The sequence below is a fragment of the Mastomys coucha genome, unplaced genomic scaffold (assembly GCF_008632895.1).
Source record: "Mastomys coucha isolate ucsf_1 unplaced genomic scaffold, UCSF_Mcou_1 pScaffold23, whole genome shotgun sequence".
Lineage (NCBI taxonomy): Eukaryota > Metazoa > Chordata > Mammalia > Rodentia > Muridae > Mastomys > Mastomys coucha.
The window spans coordinates 44,112,095-44,118,951 of record NW_022196906.1 but is presented as its reverse complement, the minus strand read 5'-3'; positions in this window follow the sequence as shown (position 1 = coordinate 44,118,951).

Here is a 6,857-nt window from a genome sequence, read left to right as displayed (position 1 = left end):
ACAGTCTCCCTCTTGTGGTTCCCTTGTCTAGGAAATCAATGTCCTGCCTCTGTCTCCCTGACCAGTCATTGGCCGCTGACAACTTTTATTCACCAATCAAAACCAACTAGGGCCGGGCAGTGGTGGCGCATGCCTTTAATTCCAGCACTTGGGAGGCAGAGGCAGGCGGGTTTCTGAGTTTGAGGCCAGCCTGGTCTACAGAGTGAGTTCCAGGACAGCCAGGGTTAAACAGAGAAACCCTGTCTCGAAAAACCAAAACCCCAAAACAAAACAAAACAAAACAAAAAAAAACAACTAGGGTCAGTACCCTCAGTGTCTTATAGGCAGATGTGCAGGTTCTCATGTAATTTTGAGAGACAAATTAACACAAAACACACAAATATCCAGTAACTTTCACTAGACTTATTCACTGACACTTGATTTGCTCTCTTTTCTTTTTTCTTTTCCTCCAGTTCTGGGAGCGCCATCATAAAAGAGGGTATCCATTTGCCCAATAAATACAAAGGAAGGGAGTCAGACTCATTAGTAATTAGTGAATGCTGCCAGATAAGAACTTGACCATTGACAATATCCTAGTCCTAGATTCTTTTCATGATTCTGTAAATGTGATATGTTATTGGAGGTTTCTGTTTCTTGTTTGCTACACTAAACCCAGTGGGTTCTTGGTCGTCCACATTGCACCTAGAACTTTTCTTAAGATTTATAGGCTCACGGACATTTTCAAGACGCGTAAGAAGCTTTCCCTTTTAATTCCTATGCCCTCTTTTTCTTGCAATCCTGTCCTTTCTTGTATGTCCAGCCTAGTTTTGTCCAAGAGTATTATTGACAGAGAGTTGTATTATTAAAATCTCTCATTCTTTATCTCAAAAGGAAAGCTTACAACATTTCACCATTAGTTTGATGTGTGCAAAGCACCTGTTGAAGGTTTGTGTTTTTTTTTTTAATTGGGCCACTAAGTTCCTGCTATTTTTCTTTTGTTCCACAATTTTGTTTGTTTGTTTTACTGATGAATGGATCTTAAATTTTATTGTACTTTTATGACCTACTAAGATGATTATCTATATTTTTATTTTGCTCTATAACTGTGAACTAGAATGATTAAATTTGGAATCTCAGGTTATGATGGTTTGAAAGAGAATGGTCCCCTGGGTAGATATGTGTGGGAAGGATTAGTAGGAATACTCTTGTTGTGTCATGGGGTGGGGGGTTTCAAAAGTCCATGCCATATCTATGGTTGTTGTCTCATCATGTAATCTCTCAGCTACTCCTCCAGTACCATGCCTGCCTACCTCTTTCCATGATCCTCATCATCATGACCATGGACTCTACACACCCCCTGAAACTGTAAGCAAGTCTCCAATTAAATCTTTTCTTTCATTAGTTTCCTTGATCATGGTGTCTCTCGACAACAATAGAAAAGTAACTAAGAAACATTAAATGTGCCTTTCTAGAGTCAGTTCTATTTGAACTGGTTGGTTTTCTTTCTATATGTTTTTTTATTCCATCTGGTAAGATTTTATATAGGCTTTTACTGCCATATTCTCAATGAGATTGCTTACAGATTTATTTTATTCCCAGTTACTTCAGTTTGAGACAAGGTATCACATAGTCCAGGTTAGTAGCCTCAGACTCAGTATGTGGTTGAGAATGGCCTTGAGTTTCTGACCTTCTGTTCTTACCCATAAGCTCCATGCCTGTGCCACCACACTGGCTAAGGTGTTTGTTGTTTTGTTTGTTGTCAATTTCCTATAATGTTTTCTATTAATATTTGTCTCCGTAAAATTTACTTCTGCCTCATCTTTGTTCTTTGGAAGAATTTGCTTAAGATTGTTTATTTGTTTCTCTTAGGCAAACTCCACTATGGAAGTGACTTGAGTCTAGAAATGTTTTCTTTGAGAGATTTTATGCATATTTGATTTCTTTAATCATTTTATGAGAACATTTTCAACATTTTCTTATTCCAATTTTAAGATGTATTTCTCCTAGGAATTTCTGCATTTCATCATCTTTTCAGACATGCTGACATGAGACCATTCACTCTCCTCGTAGCCTGTCTTTAATGTTCATGCGATGCCTCAGCCTGCCATCCTCTCTGTACCTGACACTGTTTCCTTCTCTTGCTTCATCAGCTTTTCTAAGACTTCTTAAAACTTCAACTCTTCAAAGGAATAACTTTTGGCTAACTTTTTCTGCTGTTTTGTGCTTGCTATCATTTTGTTCACTTCTGCCTTTACTCTTTTATTCCCTCAGCTTATAATTTACTGAGTACAAGTTGATTGCTTCCATCATTGATTTTAAGAATTCTTTGTTATTTTTGACTATATGTACTTAAACTATAATTTTACCTTTAAATATTATTTTGGCCTCATTTTAGAAGCTTTTAATATGTTCTGTCTGTATAATCTTGCCCATAAACTCCATGCCTGTGCCACCACACTGGCTAAGGTGTTTGTTGTTTTGTTTGTTGTCAATTTCCTATAATGTTTTCTATTAATATTTGTCTCCGTAAAATTTACTTCTGCCTCATCTTTGTTCTTTGGAAGAATTTGCTTAAGATTGTTTATTTGTTTCTCTTAGGCAAACTCCACTTTGGAAGTGACTTGAGTCTAGAAATGTTTTCTTTGAGAGATTTAATTTAAATACATCATCATTTCATTAGGATAGATTTTGACAGTATTTTTTGAAAATATAATTTTTCAGATTATATTTTGTATTTTAAAATAATTTGTTTATAATCTATTTCCTTTACAGCTACAGTACTATTTACAATGACAAGTTTTAAAATCTGTTAAGACTTATTTTGTGACCCCACACATGATCAAGTTTTTAAACACCCCTTAAACTCTGAAATGGTTTTGTACTCTTTGGTTTGGGGTTTCAGTGTTTATTTATCCATTTTACTAATCTACACTCAAATGAAAATATAGCTAATATTCCTACTTCTTAGACTCATATTTTTACTGGCTTCTCAGGCCACATTTTTATCAGTTATTGAAAGAAGCGAGTTAAAAATCTACTGTAATTGTGGCTTATCTATTTTCTTGTTGCTGTAGCTATTGAGGCCAGGTGTGTATGATTTCAGAATTGCTGGTTTTCTCCCCAGGGAACTGAAAGCTTGATGTGTTTTCCTTAGTAATCATTTTTAAATTGAAACACACCTTATCTGATAATAATATAGACATAATAGTTTCTCTTTTGTTCACATTTGCATATGTTACTTTCTAATTGTTTTCCTTTCAATATTTCTGCAGCTTATGTTTTAGTATGTGTCTCCTATCAACAGCAAATGGTTGGAATTTTAAGCACACAGTCTGACATATCTTTGTCTTTTAATTGGAGCATCTGGCACATTTACATGTAATACAATGGCTGCAGTGTTGAAGTTTAAATCCACTATCTCATCATATGCTTCCCACTGCCTTGCCTGTTCCTCTTTTCTATTTTCTTGCCTGCTTTGGGACAAACTTTTGAAAGTAGAGCTAAATAGAAAAGGTATAGGTCCACGAGTTTTGAGGTTAATCAAGCTAACCTGGGTATCCCTGCCAACCCAGAAAGTTGTTCACATTGGTCTCCATTCAGTCTTCACACTTCTGCTCCAAGCTAGCTGTGAACATTATTCTACTTGCTAGTGTTGATTATTCTAGAACATCACTTGAATGATAATCCTTTTGCGTGACCACTTTCTCACTTGACATGATGTTAAGATTTATTCATATAGGGTGTGTGGTATTATGGTTTTGAATACAAAATTGTCCCCCACAGACTCATGAGTTGAGTGCTCAGTTCCAAACCTGTGGGTCTATTTTAGAAGTTTCTGGAAACTTTAGTAGAAAGGGCCTAGTTGGAAGAAGTCAGTCACTTGGCTAAAGAAATGCCTTTGAAGGTTATATTGGTTCTTAGCCCACTCCCTGTCCTCTGCTTCCTGTTCATAACAAGGTGAAGAGCCTCCTCCATCCCTATGATAATTCTTCTACACAAGATCATGGAACCAAGCTTACAGACTGAATTGTCTAAATCTAAGCAGTTGCGAGTGCTCAGCCATGCACATAGAGCATCTGTGTCTAGCCCCAAGAAGGATGGGGTAGATGCTGTAAAAAGCTGGCCCCTTGGCATGGCATGGTTGTTAGACCCTTGAACTCAAAGCAACAGTGGTTACTGGTGCAAGACTCTCCATAAGATCACAGGGAGTTGATGGCACTTGATAGCTGCTGAAGGAAAGTCAGTTTTCTTAGGGTGGGTTGGGAGAGTATTAGTAAGTTGCCAATGCCTCAGTGTATAACACCATATGCATGCCCTTCGTATAGGGCCTGTATGCAAACTTTGTTGTCACAGAGACAGGCGGCATATTTTCTCCTAGATCATGGCTTTCTTGTACATTCATTAATAGCATTTTTGCTCAGCAAATGGAGAAGGTATGATATCTCAGTTTTGAGGGTATTGTTCTTGTGTGTCATCTAAGATGTCTGCCTTATAAAAGTTATAAGAATTCCCTTTTAGGGCTCAGGAGATGGCACTTCAGTTGATATTATGCACGGTTCTTCCAGAGCACACAAATTCAGTTTCTAGCAGCCATATCAGGTGGCTTAATAGTATCCTTGGCTCCAGTCCCAGGACATCCTAATCCCTGGGCTTCTGCGGGCACTATATTCACATGCATATATTCATACATATAATTTTAAAAAATTTAACAAGTACTCATCTATGTTTACTTTTAAAAGCCTTAACATTTTACCTTTAAGTCTATGATACATCTCAAATTGTTTCTGTGTATCACACATGCTAAGTTTTTTGCTATAGATATATGTTACATATTTTTCTTTATGAGCAATTAGTTCAGTATCATGTTAAAAGATTATGCATGTAGCTTTCTTAAAGATTGATTAAATGTAAATATGTGGATCTATTTCTAGACTCTTTCTTTTACTCTATTGATTACCTTGCATATTCTAACACCAATATCAACCTGCTTTGATTGCTTGATTGTAGCCTTGTTTTGAAGGTTGTTCACTATGCAGAATACTACACCTAAATACTTTAGTCTTCTCCCATTAAGAAGTGGAATCTATCCGTCTCGCTCCTGCATTTGTTTAAACCCTTAATTGTTTTGACTAATAAAACATGGCAAAACATTTCTGTGTGACTTGTTAGATTGCCTAAAAGAAGCCTCAAAGCTTTCTACCTTGCTCAATATTTTTTTAAAACATCTAGGACAAAGTACATGCTTAGGAGATAGGAATGAGAACACAGTTCTGTCTCTCAGGGAATCTACAGGTTACTGAACTCCAGAAAGACATGTTCGCTGCAGAGATTGTTTTAAAAGTCACTTTCTGTTGGTAGCATTTAGTATACAGCAAGTACTAAAAAACAACAACAACAACAAACAAACAAACGAAACAAAAAATAAAAACAAAAAACCCAGCTCTGGTGCTCTGTTGTTCTGGAGTCACACAAAATTGTGAATGAACAAAACCCAACAGTGAAACCTGCTTCCTTTTCCCACCGGTTACCAGGAAAGTCAGAACCAACTGTGTCAGTCACTGTTATTGCCAATGCTTGCTCACTCCCCACTCACACTTCCAAATTTCTACTTCTAATTTAAGAGTGTCATATTATAATGTCTTAAATTCTTCTGAGGAGTAAGTTGGGGGTTAAATCATGAATAAAATATGCATTCAATCAAGTTGAAAGCATAGGCCCTGGAGAGGGTACTAAGCTTTGTTTTGTGTCAGTCTCTACTGAGAAGGTGGCCCATGACAACCACTACAAGTGCAGACATAGTTAGAATAATAACCAGAGTTGGGTTTTACTGAGCACCTATCCTGGCCACTGTATTGACTGTTTAAATGAGTCACTCTATACCATTGTGGCATCAGCCCTATCATAGGGTCATTATTGTCATCCCAATTCTAGAGATGAGGGAACTGGGACTTGGGAGAATCTACCATTGCAGTTGGTAAAGATAGAAAGCAGTTCTACACCCATGTGTTTCCAAACTAGGCACCTGGTGCTCTTAGATCCAAGGACACAGGGAGATGTGGGTTTTAATAATGACTCAGCCCAGACCATGCTCTTTGCTAAAAGCTTTCCCTGGCGAGGAATTCCTTCATGGAGTGAGCTAACACTCCTTTTAACACACAGAACTCTCAGTGCATAGAACCCAGCCTATATGAGCAATTATACTTGTGGACTCTGAACCCACTATAGCTATGCACATAGAAGAGTACAAATGTTTTTTCTAGAGGCCACAGGAATCTGGAGTGTGGACAAGAGAAAGATGGTCAACTCTAGAAGCTATTTCAAAATTCTTGAAAAAGTAGCAATGGTGTTCAAAGCATATAACTATGGAACAACTAACACAGCACACCTTTAAAAAAGGGGGCAAATCTCTAATACAGAGAATAAAGAGAGGTGTCTTGGGAACAAGAGGGAGATATAATTGTTCAGAAGCAGAAAAGAAATGAACAAGCACTCAGCATAGACTGTGCCAGGTTCTTGTGCACATCCTTTATTCAGTCTTCTTGTATCAGCCATATATAGCTGACATCCTGTCAAAGAAGGGACAGAGAACCAGGAGTCCAATGGCCTCCCTTGCTTAGTCATATCAATGGCAGTGCATATCCTGTCTGGGATTCACTGTTATTATCATTACTATTAATTATTATTATAAAATAACAGTGGTACTTATCTCGATGTGTTGTGAGGATCAAGAAGATACAATCATATTAAGTAGCCCTTCTTATAATTATTATGTTGACTGTAGGGCCTCTGTAGAGGGATGTAGTGTGTCCTTGAGCATCGTTTGGTGGATAGGAAGGCAGTGGCTGAAGACATGAGGGACAGGGGGAAAGAAATGTGGA